The 21867-nt window shown below is 39.6% G+C and overlaps 1 long non-coding RNA gene across 2 annotated transcripts in view; it reads left to right on the forward strand.

Annotated features, from left to right (window-relative positions):
- Window positions 1–21867, forward strand: part of LOC137447935 (uncharacterized) — a 32334-nt gene that overhangs the window by 5026 nt on the left and 5441 nt on the right. For both annotated transcript variants that reach the window (XR_010988947.1, XR_010988948.1), the window contains exon 2: window positions 12038–12110. This is a non-coding gene — a long non-coding RNA (uncharacterized lncRNA). The remainder of the gene's footprint in view (window positions 1–12037; window positions 12111–21867) is intronic.

The following is a 21867-nucleotide window of genomic DNA, read 5'->3' on the forward strand; positions in this document are numbered from 1 at the left end:
GATTTGCAAGAGGGAGCTAAGAGGACTGTAGTCTCCTTTGCTGTATCACTGTCTAATCAGCAAGCATTCCCAGTCACCTCTCAAATAACTGCTGTGCCACTATCCAGCCACCCCAGTCCTCATCAAAGCTGCAGGCTGTGCTGTCCTAAGCTTCCAGCAGTCTTGTCTCTTACTAAATTCTAGGAGTGGCAAAAGCCAACCAGGTCACAGGCATCAGGTATAATTCACCACAGCCCTCAGGCAAGTTTAAATTATACTGAACAACTCACGCTCAACCACTTCAGAATGGTCAGGGAAAGGCGATATATCAGATGCTATCAAGCCAGAACAAAGATTTAACAAACCTGCTCTGGTTTCATTCTGCACGTATCTACATGAGTGCAGAGAAGGCAATGGAAAAGGAAGTCCCAAAGATTTGTCAGGGGCTGTTAATTGATCATGGCTGTTAATTCCCAAATAGGAACTTGTATTCACCTTGGTCACTACCTGTCTGGGAGACAGATGTAAGACTTAAAATGCAGATCTGTCACTGACAAAAAGACAGAGGATTTCTTAGTTTTTACAGATCTTGCTACCTATAGTATAGTAGATGCTTTTGCTTCCTTAGCATTTACACATAGCAAAGTAAAAATGCAAAGCACTTCAAACAGAAGGGGGAAAAAAGGCAGCACCTCAACCTCTGGCAAAGAGGGTTGAGTGCAGAAGAGAGACCCCCATGAAATGCTGAAATAAAGAAAAGTAGGAGAACAAAGTGGAGACAAAAAAAAAAATATCCCAAACCCAAAAAACAAAGAAAGCCCAAAACAACCAACAACACCCCCTGAGGTGTTATGATTAGCAGAGAATGCTGGTACTGGAGAACTGTCCCAAACTGAAACCAGAAACAACATCATTTAGAAAGGGCGACAGAGAGCAGCATCTTGTAAATATTTGTTTATATGGCATGTTCTCTATTGGTTATTCTATCTCCAGTCACAAAGTAATAATCTCCCTTTTTTTAAAGTATGACATTTGAATGTTTAAGCAACAGAAAAGGTTTCCCATACTTCAGAGGCGTAAGTCAATACCAGTTTTCAGTGTTTTGAAAGAAGTCCACCAGTCATGCAGCATTGTATTGTTATTACAGATGCAATGGTTACCAAATAAGTTATATCAAAAATTTGAGTCTTTGGAACTAGCAGATCAGAGGCTTCCAGAGTTTCTGGACTGCACTAGAAACAGCAATGCCCAACTTTCACTGAATATTGTTACTAGATTACTGTGCTATGTCAAGATAAGGCAGATGAAATCACCTTCAGAGTATCTATTCTCTAGCCACACATAAAGCAACTGATGCAAGACAAAAGTCTGCTCCATTTCCTCAAGCCTTCAACTTTATGATACATCTGTCCCAGGACAGTGTCCCACTACATCATTTTGAGGTTTTTTTTTTGTTCAACAAACACATCTGTTAACTGCCTGCAAATCTAAGCAGCTGTGTTGTGAGTCATTTCAGGACTGGCTAATAAATGAATAAACAATCATAATTGTGCTCCATGAAACTCCCTGATTGTCTTCTAGTCTTTGCATCTCCTCTCCTGAAAGCTGTACAAGTTAGGGTGCAACCACACAAATCCAGTCAGCTGTTACAATGTTTACTTAATAGGTCTAGTCTACCAACTGTCATGAAGCACATCCTGGTTCTGGGCAATTAATGATAATCTTTTTTAAATATTCCAAATCCAGTGATCAGAAACTTACTTACAGAGGAATATTTTTGAAGGCATTCAGGTAACAAAGCCATTTATTATTTATACTGCAGTAATACTCACAAACCACAGTGACCAATGCACTCAATGAAGCACTTGAGGATTTACAATCTAGGCAGTACTGAGTGTGTTCTGAACCTTTTGAGTAAGATTTAGCTTAAATTTCAACTGGAAAGGAGGTCTTTTTTTCTAGATCAGTGGTGTCAATCTACGGTCAATTTCTAAGAGACACTGAAAAATAACCGAAAAAGGTTTATTTTGGTAGGCTTAAATTCACTTTACAGGGTTACACAAATTTGAAATAGATTGAAAATACTGATCTAGACAAATTGCTTAACTATGTTATGTAGTTGCATTCTTGTTCAATTATTTGATGGGATCATAACAACATAACTGGCTAAACATGAGAAGCAGTCACCCTGGGAGGTGTACTGAAAGGCCACAGCATTGCTGACCCCCACTGACTTCTGCTGTCATCTGTCAAAGTACCACAGACTCATCCATACAGACTTAAGAGTTAGCAGCAACAGGGGGAAAAAAATCACTAGGAGAAAAAGGCCTAGAAGCCAGAAGACTTCACCTGGGTTCCACAAAGCATTGGAAACCGTAAAACCATGCTCTAGGGCCTGTGAAAATGCACAGATTTTACTAGTAAAATAATTCCTGTTGAACCCCATGAGGCTTATAGGAAAAGCTTGTCATGTGAAGATCATCTGTTGTTGAGAAGATAGGTTTGCCGCTGTCACTACTTCAGTCTATGATAGCTTTGCCAAGGCTATAAACAAAGTTTTGGACTGTTTTATTGACACAAATACTTCTGGGAAAAAAAATCTCTGACACCCCTCCAGCTGTATATTTCTTTTCCCCTACAAGACACTCCCTACAGGTTGCACAAAATTACTTAGTTTATTTAGGGGGAGGGGGAGGGGCGGGGAACCAACAGAGAGAGAGAAAGATTGCTTGTGTCTGGAAGCCAAATTTGCCTTTCTGCTTTGCTACCTAACACAACTATCTGGTTTGCTGTTCCTGGAGGAAGGTACTTACAGCAGTGCTTGCCAAAAGACGGCCACATCAGTGTTGCAGAGTAGTATGCAACTCCCACTTAACTGGAGTGCATGTTAATAAACTTAGGAGACATCCTGGTAAAGGAACAAGTCCAAAAGTGCAGGGACAGCCAGAGGCAAAAGAGTCCCAAGCTTGACACAATAAAGAGAAAAAGCTAAATGAAGCTGGCAAGCATGTAAATTTGTGGGTTTTTACCTACAGAGTGAAAGTCTGCTTTAACTACAATATGTTGTTGTGGCCAAAAGACCAATTATTTTTCCGAATCTTATGGACTGATATGAATAAAACTGATTTACTGGAAGCAATATCTACAGATGCAGACACTGTTACTTGCATCCTTGTATAAAAACAAGTGAGTCACAGAGATCTTTCTTTGTCTACCACACAGCTCTAATGTGCATGGTAGACAAAGAAACACCTTTTCAGCATTCTTCTCAGAATGAAGTCCCTTTTGAAAGTAGCTAACAGGCAAAGGAAAGTCTTTATTCAAATCCACATTAGAGGCAGAACTTTTGTCTTTTTTACCTTAATCACTTGAACTATGTAAAGTATTCTTTTTCCTACCTTTATTAATTTTAATTTTAAAAGCCCACTTTTATGTTGTCTTTCTTTAGACCCAGGACCACGTGTTTTGACAAACTGAGTCTGTGGCCTTTTCATATGCTTCCACAGAACAAATTAAGCCAAATGCTTGTTGAAGTCAGTTATTCCTGTCTGGGGAAAAAGATTTCAGAGTGTTTCACAGTATCACCAAGGTTGGAAGAGACCTCAAAGATCATCAAGTCCAACCCGTCACCACAAACCTCATGACTAAACCATGGCACCAAGTGCCACATCCAATCCTCTCTTGAACACATCCAGGGATGGTGACTCCACCACCTCCCTGGGCAGCCCATTCCAAAGGCAAAAAACTCTCTCAGTGAAGAACTTCCTCCTCACCTCAAGCCTAAACTTCCCCTGGTGCAGCTTGAGACTGTGTCCTCTTGTTCTGGTGCTGGTTGCCTGGGAGAAGAGACCAACTCCCTCCTGGCTACAACCACCCTTCAGGTAGTTGTAGAGAGCAATAAGGTCTCCCCTGAGCCTCCTCTTCTCCAGGCTAAACAATCCCAGCTCCCTCAGCCTCTACTCGTAGGGCTTGTGCTTGAGGCCTCTCACCAGGAAAAAAGAAGAGGAATGTCCCACAATATCAACTATCTTTATTAGAATAAACCCTTATTAGAATAAACCAAACCAGGTTGGAAGAGACCTTCAAGATCATCGTGTCCAACCCATCAACCAATCCAACCCACCCAAACAGCTAACCCATGGCACCAAGTACCCCATCAAGTCTCCTCCTGAACACCTTCAATGATGGTGACTCAACCACCTCCACAGGCAGCCCATTCCATAGCGCAATCACTCTTTCTGTATAGAACTTCTTCCTAACATCCAACCTGAACCTCCCCTGGCGCAGCCTGAGACTGTGTCCTCTTGTTCTGGTACTGGCTGCCTGGGAGAAGAGACCATCATCTGCCTGTCTACAACCTCCCTTCAGGTAGTTGTAGAGAGTGATAAGGTCACCCCTGAGTCTCCTCTTCTCCAGGCTAAGCAACCCCAGCTCCCTCAGCCTCTCCTCATAGGGCTTGTGCTCCAAACCCCTCACCAACTTTGTTGCTCTTCTCCGGACTCATTCCAGCAAGTCAACATCCTTCCTAAACTTGATCCATCTCACTCTATAACCTACACTTTTCCTACCTTTCTCATCTTTTAAGTTGTTTGTGGGGATCTTGGACTTATCATAACAGTTCTATCACTACATTCATTGATGGTCCAGGCCAAATTTGCTTACATAGAAGCAGAACAGAATTTCAGAAGTAACCATGAAAATGGAATGAACATCCCCCAAAAGAAGGAGACCTCAGATCTTACATTACACATATTTTTTCTTTTCCATATTAGGAAACATTTAACACCACACATCACAGAGATAAAATACTGAGTCAAGAAAACACTGTACTGTAAACAGGATTTCCATGTAGAACACAATGCACGAAGGAAGACACTTAAGTATTACAGCAAGAATGTACTGATGGAAGAGAAATACATCAAGAAAAGGACAGAAGAAACCGTCATTTCTGATCTGCCCCGTATCCCTTTTTGGAAGGCAAGCCTTTCCACTTAGGGAGATACTCCAAAGCAGAATAAGTAGCACACAAAAAATACTGTGTATCAAATGGATGATTAGAGAGAGTGTGTGTACATACATCCTTCCTTTTCAGTGGACATTCCTGAATATTGCCTAATCTGTCTGATAAGTCCTCATGGAATGACTTTCCTTTTATTAAAACAAGTAATAAACCCCTTCCTTTTAATATTTTGGAGCCAGTAACTCTCCTCAGTGCCAGCAGTTTCTAAACTTTTTATTGCTCAAGCACCTCCCTGCTCCACATAGACTTTGCACTGAGCTTGGCTTTTGCTTTGTGATGCTGAATCATCTGGGGCACAGGACATCACGCAGCATAGGAGATGCTCATGCTCTGCATCCTGCCCATTTGCCACCCAACATGACTCCTTGGGTCCTTTCAAGTTATGTACTCACTTTGGCTGGGATCTTACAGACGGCATCTTAGGCAGCACAGCTCTATCATCAGCAATTAAAGTGCAGTCACTTGTCAAGTCAATTTCTGCCCAAAGACTGTTCTTAGCAGCTCCAGAATGAAAGGGGATATGTACTCATTGTAGATGTGCTGCATGTGTTTAGAATAGAATAGAGTAGAATAAACCAGGTTGGAAGAGACCTTCAAGATCATTGCGTCCAACCCATCAACCAATCCAACCCACCTAAACAACTAAACCATGGCACCAAGCACCCCATCAAGTCTCCTCCTGAACACCTCCAGCGATGGCGACTCCACCACCTCCCTGGGCAGCCCATTCCAATGGGCAATCACTCTCTCTGTATAGAATTTCTTCCTAACATCCAGCCTAAACCTCCCCTGGCCCAGCTTGAGACTGTGTCCTCTTGTTCTGGTGCTGGCTGCCTGGGAGAAGAGACCAACATCTGCCTGTCTACAACCTCCCTTCAGGTAGTTGTAGAGAGCAATAAGGTCACCCCTGAGTCTCCTCTTCTCCAGGCTAAGCATCCCCAGCTCCCTCAGCCTCTGCTCATAGGGCTTGTGTTCCAAACCCCTCACCAACTTTGTTGCCCTTGTTTCCTATACTAGGCAGGTGTTAAATTATAGGCATGTATAGAATTAGGTTAGTTAGAGGAAAATTCATATTATTCCATTTGAAGAACACTATTTTTCGACAATGCTGCTAAAACAAGTAGTAAGAGGAAATTGAAATTATCCCTGGAGATTTCTCTCAAGAAAAGAAGTTCCTTCCAAAATTCCATTGAAAATTGGCTTTGACCTGGCAGATTTATGAGGCTTTGAAACTTTCAGTTGGAGCCTAAGCAATAGTTTGTTTTGTGTTTAGAATAATAACACTCTTTAACTGAAGCAAAGAGGGGCGGTGACACCACTATTTATGGCTTGTTGTCCCTCTCAGTTTCTGCACTGGGAATGCAGCTGGACTGGTTGTTGCTTTTACAGTTACTGCACGCTTTTTGTATTAGCAAACCTCATGTATTGAAAAAAAACCACATTAAACCCTCCCTCCAGAATACAGGATTAATTAAAATGAAGTATTTGTTTGAAAACTGTGTTTTCAGATGCTGTTGCTTGTCTTCTTCTTTAAGCCATTTGTCTGCATTTGTTCCAAGTTTCCACACTTTTTCCTCCAAACCATGAGTATTAGAAACTTTTAAGTCGAAGCTGCGATCTTCATACATTTTAGGGTTCTGTTATCTGGCCCAGATGAAAAGCACTAAATATCATAGTATTAGCAATGAACTTTCTATGTCACTGGCACAGAAACTGAACAGAGATGTTTTGTGGTCTTAAATGGCTTTCTACATAAAGTGCTGGAAGCTCACAGAGAAGAAAATACCAGAAAATGCAGTATTTTTGACAGGCAGACATACAAATATAGTTTAAAATTTAGTTTTCTTGTCTTTCTTCTATGATTGCTCAAAGTTTGTATAACTCTGAGCTTTTCTTAATGTGCTGAAAGTTCTTATTTCTGCCCAACCTCCTAAAAATTGGCTCAGTATTGTACTTTGCCTTTTCTAATTTTTTTTTTTCCCTACCAAAAAGACAAATAGCATTGTTTCTACTTTTGTACAAGAATTCAAGAGATGCAGAATCAATAGGCTGTTTCATATCCCAGCAGCAGCAGATACTGGGCTGAAAGCCAGTTTCTTCACGATGGCTTTGTTTAGCCTACAGTTTTGGTCACACTGTAATTCTAGTTAATTGATTGCTGGTTTGTTTGGGTTAGCACAATTGAAAATGGTAATGTAGACATCCAAGAAATATTTGGGGCAGAACAGTTCATTAATCAAAGCTACAGTCTGTCCAAAATTTTAAGCCATACCAAGTTAGTATCATGGAATCTTAGAATATTAGGGGTTGGAACAGACCTCTAGAGATCATATAGTCCAACCCTTCTGACAGATCAGGATCACCTAGAGCAGGCCACACAGGAACACATCGAGGTGGATATTGAAAGCCTTCAGAGCAGGAGACTTCACAATCTCCCTGAGCAGCCTGTTCCAGTGCTCTGTCACCCTCACAGTAAAGAAGTTTCTTATCATGTTGAGATTGAGCCTTCTATGTTCTAGATTATAACTCCTCCTACCTTTCTCCCACTTGACATTCATAGACTCCACATCCCCCTGAGGTCTGCTGTACCAATAGAAGACGACTCCTCTCAGGACTCAGGTTGTGATATGTCAGTCTTTTAATTACAGGTGAAAGCAAACAGAATCCCCACAGACAAAGCAAACTTTTCAGCCTGTCCCCAACACCAAAGGAACACAGGAAGATGCAACTCACTAAAAAAGTAAAAGCAGATGCACTCAAGTACTTACCCCAATTAACACAGACAGCTGAAGTAGATGAGGTTACTGCAACTAAACCTTTTCTTTTACTTCTACTGTATATCTGAGTACTAAAGAAACTCTCATTTTCTGCAGCTTTACATGTAATGATCATAGCATAGTTGCAGATGGTTCCTCATACAGGAGAGAACTGTGCAGAAAAGAATCATTCTTCTACTTACAAAAATAACAAATATATTAACACACATTGCATTTATGCATACAAATGAAGAAGTATGATGGTCATTCTGATATGCATGCATTAAGCCAAAATACTGGATATTTTAGCACTGTCCTATAATACACTGTGAATATAAAAAAGTATACCTGATCTGAACACTCACTAAGGCATCTCAACCAATGCAATAAAATAACTGAAATTATTGTACCATTCTTTAGAATGCACCTCCCTTAAACCATAAAAGGACTTGCAATTCATGATGCCATGGCATAATTGCAGTCCCACTAGTGGACACTGTAACATAAATGGGATATGAATTTGTGTTTACTACCCCATTATCTGACTTGCAAGCACAAAGCTTCCTGTAGCTGGAGTAGGAAGACTTTGTTAGTGGGCCCCCCTTGATCAGGTGGCCTGTAGTGGATGCCAGCCACAAAGTTCCTTTTGTTGCCTTTGTCTCTAATCCTTATCCAAAAGCTTTTGACCTGTTCATGGCAATTCTTCATGGGCAGTTCTTCAGTGTATCCATTTTCTGACAGAGAAAGCTTATTCCTCACGTCCCTGATGTATGGCCTGTAGCTGTCAATAGCCACACTCCAGTCATAGGATTCATCCTACCAAGTTTCAGTGATGGCTATCAGATCACAGTTCTCTAGCTGCACAGCAACTTCCAGCTCCTCCTGTTTGCTGTCCATGCTGCATGTGTTCATATAGAGGCACTTCAGCTGGGCTGTTAGCTGCATCACTTTCTCAGGAGAGCTCCCCTTGATTCCCTTGGAGTTTTTCATGGTAGTTGCCTTACTGGCTTCTGACTTTTTATAAGTCCTTCCCCCATAAGCTTTAATCCTAGACTTAATCCCAGCCCACTTGATGGTATCCTTATTTTTTCCACCCTTTTACACTATAATAACATATGCCAGTATTTTCTCCTGTATTCATGGAAGCCACAATGAGCCAGTATTGAAAATACATTAAGAAGAGCTTGTACTGTAAGTGGGACATGGAAAAAAAGTTACTCTGTGAGGAAGTCAGCACAGCATATCACTTGAAACAATGGTCAGTGACCCAGCCAAGTGTATGCAGCATGAATGGGAATTTCCAGCCCTGAGGCATCAGTCTTGCTGACCATCCCTCACCTATGAGAGTGAATCTTCTATTCTACCATGCTTGACAGTGTTTTATCCTTTGTCTTTAAATCACCTCAAGAAATGTATGTTAAACCTATTTGGGAAAGACCATCTCCCTCTGAGAAGATGCTACAGGGAGGGGTACTGTGGGAATCATTATTGTCCATTTGAAGTTTCAGTTAATAACTGTGTCTCTGTTATATAGTGGGAAAAGAGTTGTATGTTGAAAAAGCAGAATGCAACAACAAAGTACAATAGTCTTTTTCAGAAACATTTACAGAAGTGGTTGTAATTTAGTTAAATCCATGTAATTTTGTGTATTAGAAAGGGTCAAAAAGAAGAAGTAGAAAATTATTCTAAAAGAAAATACACATAGCCTTCACAACATACAAGTCATTCTTATTAAATAGATAGTGTTTAAAATGCCATATATCAAGAGGGATGGAGTTTTCCTAGTGGAGGTTCTAAGGCTGTTTTCTCCCAACAAAACTTCAGAACCCTTTTATCATCACATAGGACTTCCAGTATTTGCTGTATTCCAAAAGCCAAAATATGCATCCTGATGTAACAAAACTCCTGCTTTACTAAGAAAGGCAAGCAAGCAAACAGATCTGCATGGTGTCGGTACTGCAGACAGTTTTTGTATTTGTTGGAAGACCTCATTGGGTTATGGAATGATAATAATTTGTAGGCATGCTCAAACATTTTCAACAGAGGTCATAATGAAAAAAAAAAAATCTAAGACTTTCCTTGTAGCTCTGAGGTTGAAAACACCAGTAGTAAACTTAAACCTGACCATAAGACAGTGTTGCATGGTATGCAGCTATGCAAAACAAAGTCCCCTCACTATAAGAACAATGTTGAGTTGCTGGAGCATGTCCAGGGAAGGGCAGCAAAGCTTGTGTAAGGTCTGGAGAACAAGTTCTATGAGGAGTGGCTGAAGGAACTGGAATTGTTTAGTCTGGAGAAGAGGAGGCTGAGGAGAGACCTTCTTGCTCTCTACAGTTACATGAAAGGAGGTTGTATTGAGGTGGGTGCTGCTCTCTTCTCACTAGTATCAGGAAATAGCCTGAAATTGTTCCAGGGACATTAAGAAAAATCTGTTTACTGAAAGAACAATTGGACATTGAAACAGACTGCCCAGGGAGGTGGTGGAGTCACCATCCCTGGAGGTACTCAGGAAATATGTATGCATGGCACTTCAGGACATGGTTTAGTTGGCATGCTGGTGTTAGGTCAATGGTTGGAATTGATAGTCTTAGAGGTCTTTTCCAACTGAAATTATTCTATGATCCTATGTTTCTGTGATAAAGTGAAGATCAGCATCCTAGAACACCAAAATAGACTACTTCCTCCCTAGAGAAGATAGTCATTGCCCCATCAGTGAAATATGTTTGCTACTCTGTGTCACAGTAAATAGGAATATACTGGGGACAGAATATTTGAATTAAAGCCTCTCAGTAAGAAGGCAGACTGCCAGAATTCAGACAGAATTATAAATGAGATTCAGACAGAACCTAAAATGAGAGTTTAAGAAGTTTCTAGGTTCCAGTTCCACAAGACATAGCCAAAGTCATTTTAACAGTTTATTATCTGTGATTCCATGGACAAACAAGCATATCTAGTGTCCTATAGTGGTCAAGAAAGAGGAAGTCTCTTCTGACCTCTCTTCTCTGCCCCACTACACACTTGGTATTTGGACTTCTATGAATGCTAGCCTAAACTAGTAGAGAACTGCCCAATAATTCTGCTGAATAATTTCCTGCTAGGCTTGTAGGTTAGCCTTCTCTCAGCACAGAAATGAATGAATAGAAAGGGACAGGGTGACATGCATGAGCAAGCTTTCTGTCTTAGCAGCTGTGATACATTAAATTGCTGCCCAAGGCACCACTGCTCAGTTACACCATGAGTCAAAAAGTGAGGCTTCAGGATTCACTTACCTCAGCTGCTGAAAAGGACACTTGTTGCTGACTTCTGCTAACAGCTTGATCTTACTAATTCCATGAAATTAGAAAATGGGTAAAGATGTTCTGCAGGCAAGTTTAGGAAATCCCTGTGTTACTTGGTTTGCCGTAGGGAATCTGACTAGCAGACATCCAAGAGAAGAGAACTGCTTGGTGCTAGATTACAAATACATTTAAAAATTGTTTTCCACAAATACATTATAGCTGAGCAAACCAAATAAAATCAGGAGAAGTAAAAAATCACCAAGTGTGTACTACAGGTCATTAGTAATAGCAGAATTCAAATCTAGATCTCTTGAGCTCTGCCTGGCCCATTTTCTGCCAGATCTCTCTCATTCTTCCAGAACCTTGAATCTGGTAAGAGCTTCACCTGCTTATATTATTAAAGTGTCTGTAACTCTTAGAGTCAAAAGTCAAATCCATCAAGGCTGCAGAAGCAACCATTCAAGTGAAATGAAAATGAACTCTAAGAAAAAGATTTGTTTAAATGACAATTTTGATTCCAACAATAGTGCTATCCCATAAGTGATTGAGAAGAACATCTCCCTTATGAAGAAAGGCTGAGGGAGCTGGGTTTCGTTAGCCTGGAGGAGACTGCGGGGTGACCTCATTAATGTTTATAAATATGTAAAGGGCAAGTGTCAGGAGGACAGAACCAGTCTCTTCTCAGGACAAGGGCCATGGGAGCAAGCTGGAGCATAAAAGATTCCATGTGAACATAACAAAGAACTTTTTCACTGTGAGGGTGACAGTACACTGGAACAGTGAGAGAGAGAGATTGTGGAGTCTCCCTCTCTGGAGCCATTCAAAACCCTTCTGGATGCATTCCTGTGTGACCTACTCTAGGTGATCCTGCTCTGGCATGGGGGTTGGACCACATGATCTTTTGAGGTCCTTTCCAAGCCCTAGTATTCTTTGGTTCTGTCAAGTGTCAATAGGTAAAAAGACCTATGGGGTTTGACATTCTGTTTATTTATGTCTTGTTACAGGTTTGTGTGGGACTGTGTCAATGGTTGCTTGCTGATGAGTTAGAACCATGGAGATTATTCATGCTTCAAAAGAGTAAGGCTACTCTAGAAGACAATCTCTTGACTATGTCTAAAATACACACAGAGCAGTTATTCTCAACTTGCATACCCTACTTAGATGTTTATTGACCTGTGTATTTACTGTTACAGCACACTGTATTCTACTGAAGCCTTTGGAACTCCTGCTTGTGTTTGTGGTTTGCAGACTGCACAAATTTACCAGAATAAGAACCACCAACACACTTAAATTTATGAAACATGTGCAACCCATATGAGAAGTGTATCCCAGAGGAATGGAAAATTATAGTATGCACAGTGTGTGGATTAGGAGCAACTGATGTTCAGGGTAATTAAATTTTGACACTGATTAATTTCAACCCAGCATGTGCACTAATTAATTCACACATGCTACTATCAAAGAAATACAAAATGGTCTAAAACTGATGTTTGGTCAACAGATGAAAATTGATATGTAACAGGATAAGGACATGATTTTAAATGTATGGATGCTTCAGATTGCCTCTGTGAATGGACATTTCTATTCTGCAGCAAGTCCTAGCTTGCTTACTCCAGATATAAAGCAGCTTGAATCCATTTGGAAAGAAAGAGGAGGAAAAAAAATCACTTCTGGTCCAGATAAAACTATCCAAACTCCCCAAACAGTAACTCATTCAATCTATAGACAATCCCTAACATCTATTATTTTATGTCCTGGAATTCTTCAGTTCTTGCATATTTTTCATATCTGACAAGTGTCTTGGTATAATTCTAATGATGCTCCCTCCAAATGGGTACAGTAGAGCGAAGATGACTGGAACTATGGCTACCCATGCAAAAGTTAACCAAGCTAGCTTTCTTCAGCTCCAGATGACTTGGCGGGAGGGGATGGGGGGTTTATAAAATCACAACTGGGACAAAGAAGAAGAAGAAGGAGGAACAATTATTCATTCTTTCTCACCATATAAACAAACTAATTTATGGAATGGCAGGTTTAAAAACAGATGAAAGCAAAGGGAATAGTGTTCCACATAACAAGAAACTGAACGGCATGACTCACTGCTAAATTAAGTTTGGATGTGAAAAGTTTCAAAATGGGATTGGGCAAGTCAATGGCAGAAAGGTCTGTTGAGGATAACTAAACAACGGCCCTAATGTAATATCAAGAGCAGGAAATGCCTGCAGCACTGATTGCTAGAAGAAAGGAAAGAGGAATGGATCATTGCTCTGTTTCTTAAGCTCTTTTCCTAAGCTGTTGGTACTGGCTGTTGTCCGAGACAGGCTAATGGGATGGTCAACCAGTGTGGGACTTCTTAAGATTCTGTTTTTATTAATTTCCAGTAATGGCATCTGTGCTTAAATGGGTTTCAGCATTATATTCAAAAGAAGTAATGGTAACATGTTACTGAGAGAATGCAGAGCATCAGAACTGGTCTTGGATCTTGCTTTGGATCCATCCCTTTTGGTTCTTCTTTAGAATAGAAAGTATGATGATCTGGGTTGTGTAATTTCTTGTATTTCCTGGCTAAAGAGCTCTGCAGCCATATGGGACAGATGGCAAACACTCACTATGAAATAAGAAGGTAACTATAAATAAGCCAAATCCTTCCATGTTCTATATTTACTGGACTTGATATCTTGATATAACCCAGTTGAATGAATGATTTCTTTATGAGGTTCTTGACATTTCAGTCACGTCTGATTAGTTGAATACTATGGTCGTTGTTCTGGAGGCTGTATATTGAGAACTAATTTTCTCTTTGTAACTATCTGGCTCTAAAACTTCATGGAAATACACAACAAAGTCTTTATGGCTTTTCTGAGCTCTGTAAATTCTGTAGCTGCCAAAAACCAAATGACAAGAAACTCCTCTTACTTCTCTGTTTCTTTCCACATTTCCCTGTACTTCTTTCACTTCATAATGTATTTCACAGATTAAAACTCTCTCCACTCTATTTTTTGCCTTTTTTTATCTTTTGTCCCAGTGCTTTTCATGTAGGTATGAAAAAGTGGTTTTCAGTTAAGGATGGGCAAATTAATTTTCCTTCATTTTGGTGGGGGGGTGGGGAGGGTGAAGAAAAGGGATGGGATCAAAAGTTCAGTTTGACCTTTGAATAGTATCCTTTATGTTTACTAATGAGAGAAGAGACAATAAAAAATAGATTACAGTGAAAAATAGAAAATAATTTGGGAGAGAGATTACATAATGAGGGAATTAACACTAAAATCTCCTACATATGTTGGGCCAGTTTCTGTGGGATGGTGGAGGGAGAGTCTAACATCTCTGCTATAGTTTTACAAAATCCAATCTAAAAATAAATGTAACCAAACCAAACAACATCACCTAGAGGAAGTACTGTTTAAATTGCAGGAAAATGTAACTCCATGCTAATTATGCCAATAAAAAGGAAAATGATAAAGGGTAAAGTGAACCATAATTTTTTTGCCCAACTCCAACTCTAGCTTTACATAATGTCACCAGCTAAGAGATGGGGCTATATATTGTGATATGTGGGAGAAGGATTGTTTTCAGATAACTTTGGAAGGCTATAGGGGAGATTTGCCTTTGCTCGAATTAGAGAAAGCTATGTTTTGTCTTTGACTCTGAAAAGAATGTAAACACCTTGTAACTGACAAATTCCTATTTTTAGTAAAACAACATTAAGTTGGGAAGGGATTAAAAATACACCCAGCAGACTTCTTAACCTAAGAAAAATTGTAAAAATACAGTGCACAGAATTTTAAGCTATCAGTCAGCATTTTAATCACACTATATATTATAAATGTTAGGCCATTTAGATGTTATTTAGAGCTACACATATTACATGTCTTGAGTTGAAATTAAAATGCCTGCACAAAATCAGATTCTACTGAAGCAGTCTATGTAAAGCATCCCTACTGAAATTCAAAGACATTCAATAGAGGGTCTGGTATTGATGACTAGTTTCTAATAAGGTCTTCTAATCACCTGAACAGCTTTCAGCAATACAAATTGTCTTAGAATTGTAGCTGTAGCAAAACTTGTTTAAGGAAACAAAATTTGTTTATTCACTGATAGTAGGTAAGAAAAAAATATGCTCACGGTATTTCTATCAAAATACAGTGAGCATATAAATTTCATAAATGAGATACCCGAGTGCCATGCATTTATTTGAAGCCTGTCAAAAAAAAGAGATGCAAATTAAGCTTAGGAATCATGTGACTCAGGAGTTCAAATACTTTATGAGCAATTTATAAATATCTTCTAAAAATAAGAAAGAATACCAAAAAGAGAATACCACAGTAGAGCCAAATGAGTACTTTTTTCGATAAAATGCTAAAGGCTTATTAAGTATAACCACAGAGTTACAGTTACAAAAGTAGGAGAGGACAAATCAAATGTTCTAGCAAGTCTTACATAGTCATATTTCCCACTACAAAACATTTGTTCATCTCAGTCAAAGAAGAACATACGCTAAAATTCTCTAAGATCCCACAAGCTTTACTGAAGGATTAGACAGAGGTATAATACCAACAAAATGTTTGCACATGATAAAGACATGCAGAAATGAATTAATCTAGATTCCCATTCCAGGTCTTCCATTCAACACTTACCAGGCTGTAGACTAGCCAGGGAATAATATCACATAACCATGCTGCTTTACATTAACTTCTTTACCTCCACTGACTTGAGGATTCAAACCCTCATTCTGGATACTGAAAACCTGAATCTATTTCCCTCCTCTACTTGAGACAGCTTGAAGATGCATTTCTAACTTTCAAGAAAAGACTCAGACTGCAGATGTATGTGGCACAGTTATCTGAAGTTTTGGGTTATAGTATAATCCAAAGTAGGAAGTGGAACTGGAACCTGACAGTCCCACTTCCCAGGGAGGTAGGCAGAGGCCTAGATCCTATTGCTCACAGGCCAATAGAACACCTCCAGCAGGCAGGACCTAGGAATTTGCTACAGCCTGGGAAATACTCTGATCTCTGAAATACTGGGAGAAGATGGTGTCTCTGAGAAGGTGCGACTCAAACCCCTTCAGTATGAGGACAAACATGAACTGGCATCCCAGGACAGTATTCCAGTGGATAAGCTCTTAAATAAACAAATAATCCTTCTGACAGTCTTTTTAAAGCCCAACTTTCTAGTCCCCCCTTCTCTGCTCTCCTCTACCACTTCCTAAAACAAAATATTCCAACAGCAAATAATTCATTCTACATTGAACACAGCAACTCTTCTTCATCTTTCACTTGCAGTCTGTACCACTCAGTGCAATCTGAGATGTCTCTGCTGGAGATCTTGCATATTATAGACACAATGATGAACACATTTACATACAAAGTTGTATGAACAAGAGTGGTCTGAGAAATATACTACTGCAACTAGAGATGCCAAAATCTCTTTCTCTTCATTATTTCTTCAATCAATGAAGAGACACAGAGATGACTAAAAGAAATGGCATTAATTAATATCTATGTTACACACACCCACGTCTTGTAGGATTTCTGGAAATAACCTGAAGTCTCTCCAGTGCTTAACATGCAGTGCCTCCAAATACAGCAAAGGATCTCCACAAACAACAAGCAGAAAAATCTGCACAAAATGGAAAGTAATTTATCTCACCATAAACAAAAGGTTCTGTCCTTGGAAAGCAGTAAGAGCCTGAACTTGCACACACTTCTTTGCAAGCAGTACTACAGACACTGTCAGATGTGTTCTGCTGCTACTATGAGAAAAGCAGATAGCACTTAGCTCAACTGTTACATATTGTGCAGTGAATGGGTTTCAGGAGATACTTTAAGAAAACACACCTACCTAGTGCAAATGTTTTTAAGAATAAACATGTGTGATATATTGTAAGAAAAAAAAAATTGTCAAGATGTTCTTCTGTTTACACATCAGCCTCTTGATTTTTCTGTGGAATGGCAAAACAAAGCCATGCTATGTTCTCAGCAGGGCTGTTTTCATAGTGGAACAAGTTTCAGAGCAGTGACTTGGTACTCTTCCACTCTTAAAAACATATAAATTAAAAACGGATTCCTTGTCCTTCCTTCAAAGAGCTGGGAGACAGAACTTCCAGTGATATTCGTGGTATCTCTGTGAGCACACACAGAGCAAGAGAAAAAATTAGCCTACATAATAGAGGAAGGAAGAAACAATAAAAGCAATTCTTGTGTTTCTTTTCTGCAGTGTATGCACTCAGCTGTCACTGACTTCAATGAAAATATCATCTCCACAACATCTGTGGTATGGGACTGGCACTGTAGGAGCCATACTCTGAAGTGGGAAGGATAGTATGAAATTAGCCAGGGAAAAAACCAGCAGCGTCCTTGGAAACTACCACAGTGTGGGATGGCAACATACTGACTCCTGTTGCCCAATCTGCCTTATTAGGAGTTTCCCTATATTCTCCTCTTCTCTCATTCTGCTTTTAGAGACGTTAAATAGCAATAGGAAAGCAAGAGGTCCCCTGGCTACAGTAAACACGGATGGACAAAAGAGATTAAAAGTTCACTTCTTATGATCTTACATTCAAAGCAAATAAAAAAGCTCATGCTGGGACTTGGTGTGGTGCTTTGGAACACAGCTTGCTTTCCCTGCTTAATGTCTGACCTCTGTACTGAATACTGAAACTATCATTACAATATGCAGAAAAGATGTCATCCCTTTGATATGGAGGGTGAGGGATGGCTCATTTAGGATATTTGTTTTAATGATATCACATTGTGTGGTTTGAATTAAATGGATGCTTTTGAGCTTAAAAATCCCTCTATTGATCTTTCAAAACATTCTTTTATTTTTGTCTGGCACTCCACTGTGCTCCCTTGCCATTTAAATGACTTCACAGCTAATGCAGTAAACACATTCAAAGATATAAACACCTCGGCTTTATTTCAAAATTGAACCAAATGTAACTAACCAGCTGTGTCCTAAAACCCAACTAAGAATCGAAAATCTGTTCCTGGTAACTGCAACAGAAAGCCAGAAGCAACTCTTGCAAAGTCACTATTGAATCAAACTCATGGAATCAGAGCTGTTGATACGAGTCATTTGCCTCACAAAAACTGCACCTGCAAAAATAATGTCTGAGTTTATGCCTCTCACCATACTAAATAGGAATGAGATGCAAACAAGGGTCTGCAGCTTGTGTGCACTGAACTGAAAGGCCAAATGTCCAAAGAGGACAAGGAGGCTTGTGAAGGGCCTGGAGCACATGACCTACAAAGAGCATCTGAGGGAGTTGGGGTTGTTCAGTCTAGTGAAGAGGAGGCTGAAGGGAGACCTTGTTGCCCTCTGCAACTGTCTGAAGGGAGATTGGAGCAAGGAGAGGGCCAGCCTCTTCTGCTTGGTGGCAAGTGACAGGACCAAAGAAAATGGTTACAAGCTGCACCAGAGGAGGTTTAGGCTGGATTTTAGGAAATTTTTCTTCACTGAAAGGGTTCTCAAATAGTGGAATGGTCTGCCTAGGGTGGTGGTGGAGTCACTGCTCCTGGGGGTGTTCAAGCACTGTGTGGACCGGGCACTTAGGAATATGGTGTAGTGTCAACTCTTCAGTGCTGGGTCAAGGGTTGGACTGGGACCAAATGAACTAAGAGGTCTCTTCCAACCAGATACACTCTGTGATTCTGTGGTTTCAGTGCAAATTTCAGTTTCCATAGGCTTTACAAGTTGATGCTGATACTGTAGCATCCAATATTACATATAATTTATGAGAGCTAGGCAAGAAAAACAATAGCAGGATTTACACAATATCTTAAAATATATTACTCTAAATGGTTATCTCAAAATTAATTTTTAAATTTCATTCTTATATAATTTTCACAGAATTTATCTGGTTTATCTTATGTATTTTAAAATTCATGAAGATAAGATCTACACTAAAGCTTGATTTTGAACGACTGCAAAACTCCAAGCATTTCCAAACTAAATTATTTCCTTTCTTACTTCTCCCAAGGCCCCCACTGAGTTTCTTTACACATGTGCAGTATCTCAGACTGTTTTCCATGTACTGTGATAAAATACAGCAGGACATGGACCACAAATTATGCTAAAAGCATGGTTATAAACAGCCAGAGGAGAAGAAGAGCACTGCCAGAAGCATGAGGTGACTTGATCATTTTAGGCTAACAGTCTTAGTGTTCTGCGCAGTTGTGAGTCAGGAAGGAATGAGAGCCATGTTATGTCCCATTTTCTTTGACTGCTTTTCAGTGAGGATGAATTTGAATGAAGCCTATATATATTCTCAAGACTTTGTATCTGCAAGTGAAATCAATACAGAAGGACATTAATAAAGACCTAAAAAACTCCAGTATCATCAAAATAAGGAAGGCATTGCTACATATCAACTGTACCAGTAGCCCCAAATTTTCCCAGCTTCCTTGGTTTCCTCAGTGCCATCCATCAGTGTTCCAACTGAAGAGAACGAACTAGTTCAAGACATCATTGTTCTGAAAAGGTGTAAACAAACAGGTGGCTGCCGATCACAAGCACTGTTTGAATCAACACACAAAGAAATAAGAATCTAGACTATTTCCACAACAAAGAAGAAGTTGAGAAATTGTCCTTTTGCAGGCAGTCTCATTGCAACGGAAACTACAGAGAAATCTACCAGGGTTGATACTTGGCATAGTTTTATAACAAAAGGACTGTTGTAGCAATGTGCTTGTTCAGCATTTGCCTACTCAAAGTTGGTAGAGGTATGTAAATATACACACTTATTTTGGCTTTTATTGGTGTTGTGCTCTGTTTGTTTACATGACATGGATATCTGAAGGTTAAACTTATTCTTCTTATATATATTTCTGCTGCATTTACTGTGATCTGCAAGTACTGCAATGATATCTGCAGTATCATGTCAAGTGTTAGCCGACATCTAAAAGGTATCCTGAGAAATATTCTTTCATAACAATTGCATTCCATTCATTTAAGTATAATTCTCTTTTGTTACAAAATTACAGTCTGATAAGAGCAATTTTTAATCTACACCAAGCTGTTCTCTACACACCTGGATAAAATCATCACTATGGTAGCAAAACACCTGGGCTATTGAAAAAAAAAATAGTTTTGTCACTGGCTTCAAGAGGACTGGAATTTAGTTTTCTGCCATAGAGAACAACAGATAACAAGGCTTTTGGTAAATGCTGTTGACCTACCTCTACTCTCTTACTTAATGTTTTCCCTAGTGAATTTGTCACCCGTCTCAGAAATAGAACAAGCTTATTTTTACCAAAATAAAAGACAAGACCCTATATCTTTTCAACACATGTTTCCTTTAAAAGAAGATAATGATTTTACCATCTCTGTGCTTCCTCATCTTGCTTGGACTTCATCACCTTGGCCTACCTCCCAAGCAACCTGGAATGAAATAGTTTACACTGAAAACAGTGTATTTTCTTCATTAGATATACAGAATTTCACATGAACTCTGTATTGATGACTTTCCTGCAACTAGAAAGAAATTATATAAGAACTTACATCCTTTATCAATCCACTGGTAAAAAAATACACTGTTCTACTTTGGAAAAACACTTCAGTCCATTTCTGAATTAGTTTCATACAAACAAGAGTGTATATTCCTAATGTAAAACCCAGACACATAAGCCATCCCTCACTGGTGAGAATGAAACACCAGCCAAAGTCAAAACCTCAGGGAGCAGAGCATTATTGTGGAAAATATGGACAAATAATACAGGATTATACTACCAATATTAATACTAGAATATGCCAGACAGCCACAAAAACAACCTGTAGAAGCTTATGAGATTCACAAACACCCAGCCTAAACCCTGAGCTGCTATTCGATTTCGACTTATTTCTACTGTTGGTGAACACATTGTTTCTAATTATGAAATCATTAAAGGGGTATTCTTCTCTTCAAAGTAGAAGCAAAGAATCAGGATGTTTTCATGTTATGTACCTGCTTTCTGTGTTCAGAGCACTCATGCCTTCCACAGGAAATAATTCCAAAAAGCTAAGGACAACACAGCTCAGTTGCTACTTCTCATAGATCATCAAAAACTTGACTGTGCCTCATGGGTGTCAGAAATAAAATTCCAACTAATCCAGCATGAGATCACATTGTTCAAAGTCAGCAAGTCACTCCTAAAAAACCACTACAGAGAAAGTGTTAGGCTGTTGCTGAGGTGAGTTAAGGCAATCATCATGTAGATAGATGGCCTAGAGTGGAAAATTTTGTGGTTATTAGCTCACAGGTGTTCCCATGTAGGCATATCATCCTGCAGAGCATGCCTTACAAAATATGAGAGACTACACAGTTTTGGCTGTCTGCTCTTAGGCTGAATAAAAGATTGATAGATTAAACACAGTGCTTATAGCATTTTTATTAATAAAGTAGGTTTTCAAATGTAATAATGACATACAGTTACCTCATCCCATTACAGTCCTCTTTGAATTACAGTAATACTTAGTTCCATCTTTGGGGATTTTGGAAATGAATGGCACTCTCATTTCAGCTGTCCCCTGAATTACTACCAGCACCAGAACAAGAGGACACAGTCTCAGGCTGTGCCAGGGGAGGTTTAGGATGGAGGTTAGGAAGAAGTTCTATACAGAGAGAGTGATTGCCCATTGGAATGGGCTGCCCGGGGAGGTTGTGGAGTCACTGCTCCTGGGGGTGTTCAAGCACTGTGTGGACTGGGCACTTAGGAATATGCTTTAGTGTCAACTCTTCAGTGCTGGGTCAAGGGTTCGACTGGGACTGAATGATCTATGAGGTCTCTGCCAATCAGATACACTCTGTGATTCTGTGGTTTCAGTGCAAATTTCAGTTTCCATAGGCTTTACAAGT

This window comes from Melanerpes formicivorus, unplaced genomic scaffold (genome assembly GCF_026170545.1).
Source record: "Melanerpes formicivorus ecotype bairdi unplaced genomic scaffold, bMelFor1.0.p_v2 SCAF_2, whole genome shotgun sequence".
NCBI lineage: Eukaryota > Metazoa > Chordata > Aves > Piciformes > Picidae > Melanerpes > Melanerpes formicivorus.